This window comes from Hypanus sabinus, chromosome 11 (assembly GCF_030144855.1).
Source record: "Hypanus sabinus isolate sHypSab1 chromosome 11, sHypSab1.hap1, whole genome shotgun sequence".
NCBI lineage: Eukaryota > Metazoa > Chordata > Chondrichthyes > Myliobatiformes > Dasyatidae > Hypanus > Hypanus sabinus.
In genome coordinates, this window is record NC_082716.1 from 53,817,453 (window position 1) to 53,831,117 (window position 13,665).

General features: G+C 39.4%; 1 protein-coding gene across 1 annotated transcript in view; it reads left to right on the forward strand.

Annotated features, from left to right (window-relative positions):
- The window catches only part of negr1 (neuronal growth regulator 1), a 438,781-nt gene that overhangs the window by 257,568 nt on the left and 167,548 nt on the right, over positions 1 to 13,665 (forward strand). The gene's annotated exons all lie outside the window — the stretch shown is intronic.

Genomic DNA, 13,665 nt, shown 5'->3' on the forward strand with positions numbered 1-13,665 from the left:
CTCAATGCCCTACCATTTACTCTGTATGTTCTATTTGGATTATTCCTGCCAAAATGTAGAACATCACACTTCTCAGCATTAAACTCCATCTGCCAACGTTCAGCCCATTCTTCTAACCGGCATAAATCTCCCTGTAAGCTTTGAAAATCCACCTCATTATCCACAACACCTCCTACCTTAGTATCATCAGCATACTTACTAATCCAATTTACCACCCCATCATCTAGATCATTTATGTATATTACAAACAACATTGGGCCCAAAACAGATCCCTGAGGCACCCCGCTAGTCACCGGCCTCCATCCCGATAAACAATTATCCACCACTACTCTCTGGCATCTCCCATCTAGCCACTGTTGAATCGATTTTATTACTCCAGCATTAATACCTAACGACTGAACCTTCTTAACTAACCTTCCATGTGGAACTTTGTCAAAGGCTTTGCTGAAGTCCATATAGACTACATCCACTGCCTTACCCTTATCAACATTCCTCGTAGCTTCTTCAAAAAATTCAATAAGGTTTATCAAGCATGACCTTCCATGCACAAATCCATGCTGGCTACTCCTAATCAGATCCTGTCTATCCAGATAATTATAAATACTATCTCTAAGAATACCTTCCATTAATTTACCCACCACTGATGTCAAACTGACAGGTCTATAATTGCTAGGCTTCCTTCTAGAACCCTTTTTAAACAATGGAACCACATGAGCAATACGCCAATCCTCCAGCACAATCCCCATTTCTAATGATATATTAAAGATCTCCGTCAGAGCTCCTGCTATTTCTACACAAACTTCCCTCAAGGTCCTGGGGAATATCCTGTCAGGACCCGGAGATTTATCCACTTTTAAATTTCTTAAAAGCGCCAGTACCTCCACCTCTTTAATTGTCATAGGTTCCATAACTTCCTTACTTGTTTCCCACACCTTAGACAATTCAATATCCTTCTCCTTAGTGAATACCGAAGAGAAGAAATCATTCAAAATCTCTCCCATCTCCTTCGGTTCCACACATAGCTGACCATTCTGATTCTCTAAGGGACCAGTTTTATCCCTCACTATCCTCTTGCTTTTAATATAACTGTAGAAACCTTTCGGATTTACTTTCACCTTATTTGCCAAACCAACCTCGTATCTTCTTTTAGCTTTTCTAATCTCTTTCTTAAGATTCCTTTTACATTCTTTATATTCCTCCAGCAATTCCTTTACTCCATGCTGCCTATATCTATTGTAGACATCCCTCTTTTTCTGAACCAAATTTCTAATATCCCTTGAAAACCATGGTGCTCTCAAACCTTTAACCTTTCCTTTCACCCTAATAGGAACATAAAGATTCTGTACCCTCATAATTTCACCCTTAAATGACCTCCATTTCTCTATTACATCCTTCCCATAAAACAACTTGACCCAATCCACTCTCTCTAAATCCCTTCGCATCCCCTCAAAGTTAGCCTTTCTCCAATCAAAAATCTCAACTCTAGGTCCAGTCCTGTCCTTCTCCATAATTATATTGAAGCTAATGCTATTGTGATCACTGGACCCGAAGTGCTCCCCAACACATACATCTGTCAGCTGACCTATCGCATTCCCTAACAGGAGATCCAACACTGCCCCATCTCTAGTCGGTACTTCTATGTATTGTTGCAAAAAACTATCCTGCACACATTTCACAAACTCTAAACCATCCAGCCCTTTTACAGAATGAGCTTCCCAGTCTACGTGTGGAAAATTAAAATCTCCCACAATCATCACCTTGTGTTTACTACAAATATCTGCTATCTCCTTACACATTTGCTCTTCCAACTCACGCACCCCATTAGGTGGCCTATAATACACTCCTATCAGTGTTACTGCACCTTTCCCATTCTTCAATTCCACCCAAATGGTCTCCCTAGAGGAGCTCTCTAATCTATCCTTCCAAAGCACCGCCATAAGATTTTCTTGGACAAGCAATGCAACACCTCCTCCTCTGGCCCCTCCTACTCTATCACACCTGAAGCAACTAAATCCAGGAATATTTAGTTGCCAATCACACCCTTCCTGCAACCATGTTTCACTAATAGCTACAACATCATAATTCCAGGTATCAATCCACGCTTTAAGCTCATCCACCTTTCTTACAATGCTCCTAGCATTAAAATAGATACATTTAAGATACTCTCCATCTCCTCCTCTCTTTCCATCCCTAACAATGCATTCAAATTTATTATCCTTTTCTTTCTTCTCCCCTACATCTTTGGGCTGAGCGCATCCCTTCTCCATCACCTGCCTTTCCTCCCTCACACACTGTCTATTTACTTGCTCCACTGGTGAACTAACCTCCTCTCCCATAGTCTCCTCAAATAGTCTCCCGCCCCCCCATCTTACTAGTTTAAAGTCCGCCCTGTAGCCCTAGCAAACCTCCCCGCTAGGATATTGGTTCCCCCACGATTCAAGTGTAACCCGTCCTTCTTGAACAGGTCACTCCTGCCCCAGAAGAGGTCCCAATGATCCAGAAACTTGAATCCCTGCCCCCTGCTCCAATCCCACAGCCACGCATTCATCCTCCACCTAATTCTATTCCTACTCTCACTGTCGCGTGGCACAGGCAGTAATCCCGAGATTACTACCTTTGCGGTCCTTCTTCCTAACTGCCTTCCTAACGCCCTATACTCTCATTTCAGGACCTCTTCCCCTTTCCTTCCTATGTCATTGGTACCTACATGTACCACGACCTCTGGCTCTTCACCCTCCCACTTCAGGATATCTTGGACGCGATCAGAAACGTCCCGAACCCTGGCACCAGGGAGGCAAATTACCATCCGGGACTCCTGGTCACCTCCACAGAAACGCCTGTCTGAGCCCCTGACTATTGAGTCCCCTATTACTATGGACCTCTTTCTTCTAACCCTACCCTTCTGAGCTATAGGGCCGTCCTCTGTGCTGGAGGCTCGGCCACTGTCACTCCCACCAGGTAGGCTGTCCCCCCCAACAGTACTCAAACATGAGTACTTATTGTCAAGGGGTACAACCACTGGGGTACTCTCTAGTACCTGCCTCTTCCCCTTCCTGACTGTAACCCACCTATCTGCCTCCCGTGGTCCCGGAGTGACCACCTGCCTGTAACTCCTCTCTATCACCTCCTCACTCTCCCTGACCAGGCGAAGGTCATCGAGCTGCAGCTCCAGTTCCCTAACTCGGTCCCTCAGGAGCTGCAGTTCGGCGCACCTGGCGCAGATGTGGACGTCCGGGAGGCTCGGAGACTCCAGGATCTCCCACATCCGACACTAAGAACAACAAGCTGCCCTCACACTCATACCTCCCAAATAACTGAAAATACAAGAACTAAAAGATAAGCCTACTGTGCCCTCTTCCGCCTAAGCCCTCTGAGCCCAAGCCCTACACTCTGCGCCCGGCTCACTCCGCTGCCCGCAAACGAAGCTGCCCGCTTCTTAAGGCGGCGTTCTTTATATATCTTCCCTCCTTCCCGGGCCTCCTTCACACGCCTGCACAGTCCCGCCTCTCAGAACTCCGATCTGAGAAGCAATTGGACAATTTGAAAATGGCCGCCGCCGCACTTCCTCTCAAGCCTCGCTGTCCTCTTCCAAAAGAGAACTACCTCACTCAGTATCTCCTTTATATATCTTCCCTCCTTCCCGGGCCTCCTTCACGCGCCTGCGCAGAAGGCGCATTCAGACTTTTAACATTCAGACTTGCCATGGAAGCAGGACATCATGAAGCATAATTTTCCATAAAGTATTTTTTTAGTAACTGAATTGCTGTTACATGCAGAGATAGTACATTACTTTACTTTGTGCAGCTTTGATTTTTTTTAGTGATCACGGATTAGAGATCAAATGAGTGTGCCAGCATACAAATGTATTCTTGAGATCATAAGGTTTGTTGTTGCTCTTGGTGAGTTAATTTCAATGTTTACTGCATGAGTTCTGGTGCACTAGGTTTACAGAATAACAGACTGTCACAAAGTGGTTGAGTTCTTCATGTGGTTTACATTGTTTTCCTTCTGCAGAACATTCTGCTTATAAAGGTAACTGCTGTCACAATAAAGGTACTGCTCTGGGTTCTCTTTGTCTCATTTAATACTGACAATTTTACTCTGTTGATGGTTTCAAGTTCTAAGTCCTCCCCTGGTGTTTATTTTCTTCATTGATTCTATTCCCACAATATCTTGTGCTCTTTCAACATCAACTGCTATGTCCTCTGAAAGTGACATTGATCTTTCTGAATCAAACAACTCAGATTTTCTTTAGAAGGGCTTTCTATTGAAAATGTTTTGATATATCCATCCATCAGTAATCTGCATTTTCAACTCTCACTCAAGGACAGCAAATTACTCATTTACAGGCAATAATTGATTACCTACTTATTGCCTTGGATGACAAAGCATAATTGCTTCACTTACTACGTTTCCACCCAGCCTTTGGTTGATTGAAACAAGGTGGGGTTTTTTTAAGATCCAGGCAAAGAACACATAGTCTGCTGGGCAAACACATAGTCTTGCTCTTCTTACACATCAGAGACCTGGTTGTCCAGGCCTGTCAAGGCACCATCTCAATAATATCATTCAAATTCATTGTGAGCAAACCAAACATAGCTTCTTCTCCTAGGCTAACATCCTGATCACTGAGGCGCTGGTTACTCAGTCAGCAATGTTGGACAGGCCATTTTGTTTGCATGATCAATGAAACAGAGCATTTATTCTGAGCTCTGATGTGAAATGAAATGACCAAGGCGGTAAAAAAGGATTCAAGACCCATTCTCATTGCTTCCTTGAGAAAATGTAACATCCCCAATGATTCCTGGGAACTTTGGCCATTTCAAAAATTACTCATTTGCCCAGCCCATCAAATAATCTCCTTTCCCACAGGTGGAAGAGTCGTCAGTTCCCACATTAGCCTATTAGTCACTTCAGCAGCAACAAAGTCAGTGTATAAACAAGTCATCCTTGTTGCCAATTTTAATTGCAAATGCTTGATCTTTATATAAGTGAAAAGCTATGCAGGTTCATTGCTAAGCAATGGCTGAGTTTTCTATAGCCACTTCCAAAATTATGGCTATACTCAGAACTATGAGGAAAAATACATGTCTTCTTAAGATGGAAATGCACTGATATAACATTAAAGATAATATAATTCAATTTTACAGTTAACAATATGTCTGTCCATTAATGAAGTACCCTGCAGAAAAGGTGAAAGCTTGCCATGGCTGTCCAGATTTTCACCATGTTGGATTTTATCTTGCTTCATTCGGGTGGGGACAAGGAGAACCACCCAAAGCTGGCAAGATCTTGAGTACATACAGCTGTTGGTTCTGATGAGATTATTGGACCAGACTGCTACTTTGATTCCAGCTTGTTCTCTTCCCAATTGTTAGGTACTTGGCCAAATGAACCATAAAAAGGAAGAGGCCAGGAAGATAGATATTCTTTAGTTCGTATGATCAGGACAATCACAGTAAGGTGAAAGTTTAGTGAACTCCCAATTTAAGCTAATCCAGACTCATATTGAAGCACTGAATATATTCCTACTCATCTCAATACTTATCAGCAAAAAGTTCAGACTCAGATTAAGATTCAAATTCATTATTTATTTATCATATGTACACCGAAACATACAGTGAAATGCCTCGTTTGCATTAACAGGCATCATGACTTAAGGATGTGCTGGGTGCCGCTGGCAACCACTTAAACAGAGTTAAAATCAGGACTAAAGTAATATAAATATGATTACTTGAAGCACGATATTCAGTCACCTAATTATTTTTTTAAATGGTTCATTTGAATTGAAATCACAAACATTCCATCATTGCATCCAAGTTACATGGTAGGTCTACCCTGATGTAGGATTAAATATTTATTAAGTGCTAGAAGACTGTAAGACTTGATTTTTGTTTCATTTTCATTTGGTTGTCCCAGGCTTGATTCACTGGTGAAATTGTACTTATGCTACCATCTTAACCTGCAGTCTGAATGTGTAAACTATCTGGCAGGGAGCAAGAGCTATCATTTAGTGCATAGCTATGTAAAATTGAAATAGAACAATTCCCCTGAACTATACTGTTGATAATGCTAGGAAATTAAAATGAAAAGAATCGAATTTAGCAAATAAATGCTTATCAGTAAGCTTTTGAAAGAGAGAAACAAGCACTTAATTTTGCAGCAAATTTTTGATCTCAATACTTTTTATTTGGCTACTAGGTTTTAGAAATTAAATAAAAATAAAATATATACATACACAGAGAGTTTTCGCTGTTAACAAGACCCTTAGAAACAGGTCTGTGATGTGCTTTTGGAAATGTACTTGGCCAATTATGTTTACAAGTTAAAAAACTAAAAATATTGTAGTGGAATATGCTCTTTTGCATTGTGCTTTTTACTTAACTGCAGGATCTGACATTTACACTGTTATCAATAGTGATAGGCATGATTTATGGTACTTGGATCTCTTTGATGGACTGCAGTTCTCTTTAAAAAAATCAGAAATAAATTGCATTCTATAATTGAATATGTCAAAGTACGTGTATATATAATTCACAGTCTGTATTATGACCCATGACTTATGCATAAAATTGCTTTGACCTCCAGAATTTGTTTTAAAAAAGCATGAAATTTCCAGGCTTAATGTGTTTCATTCAGTCATCAAAAAACTATTTTATAAATGACAGAGTTCACTTCAAATGAGTTAATACTTTGACAAATGTTTCAGCAATTTTAATCCATGCAGTCATCAAATTTATTTATTCTTTTGGTGCATGTTTTTCATAATTTTTCACAAAGTAAAGAAAAAGATTTGAGATTGCTTTGTAGCTAAATCATAGAGAATATGAGTAATGCTCTTGATAACTGCTTTGCTATCTTCACTATGATCATTTCTTCCATTGCCTGAATTATGATTTCAACAGTTATTGGCTGGATTTTGCACCATTGGTGAAATAAAGGAAAGCAGCCTTAAAATATCCAAGCATTACCATGATTTGTTCCTTTCCTGACAGTAATGTCAAATCTTCAGCATTCAGCAAGAATTAAGCAGCGTCAAAAAAGCAGCAGTCAAAAGCTCTAATTTTTAATTAGTTTTTTAAACATTTTACATGGAATAAAATAAAGATTTAAACATATACTCACAAGTAACCTAACTTGATCAGACTTTTGAAATAATTAACCTGAGTGAGTTAGACTGTATATAGAAAATTAAGTTTCCATTTAGATAATGTTTGGTGATAATTATTGCTTAACACACCAATTAATAACTTGGTTGTATCTCTATCTTTAACATTTGGTTCACTCTGTAATATATTCAGTGAGAACAGTGGTTGGAATGTTGAAATTCTCTTCATTTCAGTGATCTCCTCATGAAAGCCTTCAGTGATAACTACAGCAGTGACTAGTGTTAAGGAGCTGGATGTCAGTGACAACAGTTTCCACACATTTTGTGCTTTATCAAGGATTTGTAAAGTACAAAAGGCGAGACTAATTTGTGCCACAGAGATGGTGATTACTGACAGTTTTGTCATCAATACTTCTAAAAGAAGCAAACGTGCGCTATGTGCTGAAGAGCAATTTTTGAACTTTGCACCTAAGAAAAGAGAATCTTTCTTTGTTTAGTGACATTTATCAGTGAGGTGATGTGGTAGCATAGTGCTTTACAGTACCAGCGACACAGATTCAATTCCCACCACTGCCTGTAAGGATTTTTTTGATCTCCCCGTGGCCACATGGGTTTCCTCTGGGTGCTCCAGTTTCCTCCAGCCTAAAGGCGTACTGGTTGGTAGATTAATTGGTCATTGTAAATTGTCCGGTGATTCGGCTAGGATTAAATTGGGTGCTTACTGAGTGGCATAGTTCGAAGTGTCAGAGGGCCTATTCCGTGCTGTATCTCTAAATAAATCAATACATTTTTAAGAATGTTAAGCATGAACGTGATTTACTGAACATTGCAGTTAATGGCTGAAACAGTATGCACCAGGCTTTCTAAAAGCAATTCTGGCATGTGAGTGTGTCCACGAGAGATTAAAAAAAACAGTTTAGTTGGTTATCCTTTTAGCAGCAAAGCAAGTCAGATAATTTTCTGAGCACACACAAGAAGGGAATGGCAACTGTGTACCTATTTAAACATCTATACAACAAAAATTATAGGCAAAAAAGTTCTGACAAAGTTGGTAGGAATGTATTTGATGATATTTGACTTTGCCTATCTTTGTCTGTGTAAGTAGATGGAAAATTATGGCAGCACATCTTCACAGTGGTCCCAGAAGTAACTTGGTTCTTTGCGTGATTTCATGCCACAAATAATATATTTATACTTCCATCAATCACCATTTTCACAACATTCCCAATATGACCAGTTTTAAACTGTTACAAAACTGAAAATTCAGTTCATTTTGCATGGAATCAGAAAGTTGGGTTGATTTCAAGCTCCAAGCTAGTGTGAACATCCAAGCACTGAAAAATTAGGGCTGAACAGTATTTAATCCTAACACAGTAATGCAGCCTTCAAGCGCACTGGTGTGCTCTGTAAAACATTTAAAATTTCAAGAAATTTCTGGAGTTGAAATGAGACATTGACTGATCTTGTGGAGATATAAGAGGAATGCACTATCAATACCAATATATTTTGTGAGTGTTGCTTTCCTAAATGATGCTAAACATAGTTCCAATCTGACGTATCAAACCCCAATGATAGACAGAGTACTTATTTCAGTCTTCCTTCCATTATGGTGATGGACAATATCACAACTAAACATCTAGGTGTGAAGATTTCTGAACACATGCTACCCCAAAGTCCTCTTGGGTTAATAGCCAGGAATAATAGTCCCACACCCCTGGTCCAAAGCAATGACATTAGCACACATCTGAAGACTAACCTACTCAATGGTTCCACCAGACTAAGGCAGACAGTAATTGTCATTTCAATTGGATCCCCTTTCTGTAAAAGTGTTCTAAACATCTGTGGGGACCAAGGGAGTTAATTCAAGAGCTGGGGGAATGAGAACTGGCATTAGTTGACCCAAATGGGGATTCATTTTGTTGGTGGGTTGGGTTGGGGTGGGGTAGAGTGACTGTGATCTGTGCTTAGTTTGGGTTAGGAATGGGTAGATCATCTGGACTGATTAACAACTGGTATCAACCAGATGAGAGAGGGAGGGGAATGCTGAGGGACAGAAAATATTGGTGACTTGGGTCTTGGAGTCAGAGAGTTCAAGCTAATCAGTTTCCTATGTCTGTGAGTCTGAGTCTGAGAAGAGTCTGGACCAGCAAGTCCTTTTGGTTGGGAATGAGAAGGGAGGAAGTTTTGGTGCATTAGATGTGTCATCATTTGTACTAATTCTGGCAGGTTCCTGTTAGACTTTAGTAAAAGCCTACTGAAGGATAAGGCAAATCAGCACTTTGTTTAGTGCTGTTAAAGAGCTAAATGTTGGAAGTCTTCGACTGAGATTTCCACTCCTGGTTTAGGTGAACACAATATTGCCATAACTGAATTCAGAGTGATAAATTGAACTGATATTCCTACTAGTATTGCTCCTTCAACCAATATAACTAAACATAATTGTCAGAGTATTCATTCATTCATCCTTTTACTGTTGGTGGAACCTGGTGAAATTGAAATTTATGAAAATAAATTGGTTATGTAGTATTTTTGTATATACTTTGGTAAAATATGTGTTTGGAAGATCTTCTCTATTTTTTAATGAGAATGCAGATATACAAGAAATCATGTAAGGTCTGATTCACTATCCCATTGTCCCCTACAGGAAAGAACATTTACAGGGTGCACTGCATGGAAAATTGTGCATTTATTTGTCTGTTTTTTTATTTATGAAATTAGGAGTCTAGATCCCAGAACAAAAGGCAATCCATAAATTCCATTTATTCCAGACTTATCCATTATGCTCCTTATCCAACTAATCTACCCTTTGAGAAAAAAGTTTTACATCTAAGAACTAAATTGAGCAAAGCTCCTGGCCTATATTTTCTAGATTATGCATTCTTGAATGCACTGCCTTCCAAAGTAAGAATTTTCCATGGTTGCAGGAGATCATGGATTCTAATTCTAATTTTATCCTGATTCCTCATGGCGTTTTATCTCTATTGCAGTTATTCTTAAAACTCACAGTCACAATTCTATCCAGATACTGTATGAGGAACATCAAGCAACTCCTGGGCTGTATTCCTTGGAATTCAGGAGAATGAGCAGAGGATCACATAGAAGCATTCCGAATGTTAAAAGACCTGAACCGATTATATATGGAAAAGTTATGATTCCCTGGTAGGGGAGTCTAGGACAAAAGGGTGTGACTTCAGGATTGAAGGACGTCCATTTAGAATACAAATGCAGAGAAATTACTTAGATCAGAGGGTGGTAAACCTGTGGAATTTGTTGTCACGGGCAGCTGTGGAGGCCAAGTCATTGGGTGTATTTAAGGCAGAGATGAATAGGTTCTCGATTAGCCAGGGCATCAAAGGGTAGGGGAAGAAGCCAGGGAGTGGGGATGACTGGAAGAATTGGATGAGCCCATGATTGAATGGCAGAGCTGACTCAATGGGCTGAATGGCCTACTTCAGCTCCTATATCTATGGTCTTATTAACTCTTTTTTTTAATCGAAGTAATTAAGCAGTGGAATATTAATTGCTGTCTCATTAGCTGCTTCTCTGCTTTAATGATGTGGAAATAAAAATAGGATATACTGTACTACATTGTAATAGTTCTAAAGATACATTAAAATAAAGTTAAAGACATTTGGATGCAAAATTGTAAATGGTATGCTGAAGGTCCAAGTAAATCATGAGAATTTGCTCATTTCATCCCATTTCTCTGGGGAAAAATATGGCAAATTGTGTTGGCTGAGCATGTGATGCTTGCTTTGCACAATTGTTGTTGTTTCTCTCTCAAAATATAGTATCACATAGGTACAGAATTGTCTTTGTAGCACCGGCCCCAAAATTTAATTTATCCCTTGCCAATTCCAAATCAAAACCAGACAAACGGGATAAATGAATGCAGTATACACTCACTGAAGGACTTCTATGGAAAATTGAGTTTTAATAGTTTCAAGTGAATTTTCCGAACTCCTGTGCATCTAAGGTGTACTCAGTACACCAGTAACTGGTAGTGGATAGTCTTTGACACTACCTTTAAGTACAGCAGATTCTGGTTAATTGGGACTCATCGGGCCCAGTACATTTCAACCCAATTAAATGGCTGCCCCAGTTAGCCAAAGTTTCATGGAAATAGTTGAAAAGGTATAAAAATACAAACTACCGTTTAACTAAGTAACAAATTATATATTTAAATGAAATTTTAAAATTAAATATATTTAAATGAAATACAGAACAAATTAGAACATTACCAATACCCTAGAGTACTATAAAACTGATTGATTCAGCCAGTGTACAATGTTGTGTTCTTCTGATAGACTGTAAATTAACAATATCATCACAGACACCTCATGCAGAAATTGGAGTAATACACACAAAATGCTGGAGGAACTCAGCAGGCCAGGCAGCATCCATGGAAAAGAGTAAACAGGCAACACTTCAGGCTGAGACCCTTCATGGTGATGAAGGGTCATGATGAAATGTCAATGTAATCTGTTTACTCTTTTACATGGATGCTGCCTAGCCTGCTGGGTTCCTCCAGTATTTTCTATGTGTTACTTGGACTTCTAAAATCTGCAGATTTCCTCATGTTTATGCAAAAAATTGGAGTGCTTTCATACAATGCTTTAGACAATTGCATCTTTATTTTCATTATAACATTCAAGATGATTATCGATACCTTCAAGTTCTTCATGGTTCTTAACATATTGAAGTAGTGGACTCACTTCAATTTGACTCATGGTCATTTCTGGCATCTCCAAACCCAATTATTGGGGACCCAAGTCAACCCAACCACGAACTGTCCCAGCTGCTACCATCTGGGAAATGGTACCATAGCATAAAAGCCAGGATCAGCAGGCTCCAGGGCAGCTTCTTCCACCAGGCCATCAGACTGATTAATCCATGCTAATACAATTGTATTTCTATGCTATATTGACTGTCCTGTTGTACATACTATTTACTACTACTATTTATTAAAAATTACTATAAATTGCACCTTGCATACTTAGATGGAGACATAACGTAAAGATTTTTACTCCTCGTATATGAAGGATGTAAGAAATAGTCAATTCAATTCAATTCAAAACAGTTCTGAATTGTCTAACTGCTTATTTCTCAACAACTATCAATGTCAAAAATCACTGCTTTTTGAAGTAAACACACACAACTGTCACTATTTAAAAAAAAATCACTCTGTGTATGGTAACACACACAAAATGCTGGTGGAACACAGCAGGCCAGGCAGCATCAATAAGGAGAAGCACTGTCGACGTTTCGGGCCAAGACCCTTCATCAGGACTATGTATGGTGTAGTGTCTAAAGCAGGAGTGGGCAAACTTTTTGACTTGTGGGCCACAAAGGGTTCTAAAATTTGACAGGGGGGGCCAGACCAGGAGCAGATGGATGGAGTGTTTTGGTAATACACCTCATAAGAGAAAATAAAATATCATGGGATATGTAGAAAACATGTGCTTTAATTTCAATTGAAAATGAACAAATGCATTACAACAAAATATCTGTCTTTGAAGTCCCATGGTATTTAGCTATTTATTGAAATGACTTTTAAAACACTGAAAATTAAATGAATAAAATACAGCTTTTTTAATAGTAACAGTTATTATTTTAAAGCACTGAAAATTCTGTTATCCTTCAAGATATTATCATCATCACTCTCCTCCTGACTGTCTTTATTTCAAAAACGGTAGGAGATGCAGGTCTACTTGTCCTGCTCCTTCTTATTCAATTGTCCCCTGTGCCAAAACTCAACAACGACCAGCACAAAGACAGAACAGTGACAGCGCGCCTGTATGCAGAGCGAGTTATTTGATCTGGAGCGCATTTTTTATTTTGAGAACGTACGTGCACCTGCGCACTACTCATGTCCATCACTTAACAGAAATGACATGTAATATGTAAGGCTTATTGAAAAAAATATTTTCAAATGCATTTTTTACATAACACAACGAAAAAACTTATTTTTAATTTCAGTGGGAACAGTGTTGTTGGTCTCCCTTTTTAGCCAGCGCATCAAAGTCTGGATTTAGTTTTGTTGTGGCGATTCTCAGGATGGATCTGAGGTGTTGGTCAATTAACTTGGATCTGTGTCTGGCTTTGTTGATGTTCATGACACTGAACGCCTGTTCACACAAATAGGTCGAGCCGAACAAAGAGTAAAGCGCAAATGTGGAGTAATACGCTGCACCTCAACAAAGGTCAATGTATATAGAGTGTGTCATCTATTGGGAAAGCGCCAGAATTGCAGGGAAAAAACGTTAACAAGGTTTATTAATATAATTTCATCAAGTTCTGCGGGCCGGATAAAAAGCTTAACGGGCCGCATATGGCCCGCGGGCCGTAGTTTGCCCATGCCTGGTCTAAAGCAATGTCAGTGCACATGACTGATGGCAGTTAGAAACTGCATGGTAACAGTCACCTGCCCCAATTAAGCGAATAGTGTACCAAATAAATGAAAGGAATCCTGCCTATTCTCTCGATTAGATTTTGTTCTTTAAGAGTTGTTCCAAATAAATGGTTGCCCCAATTAACTGATGGCCTGATTAACTGGA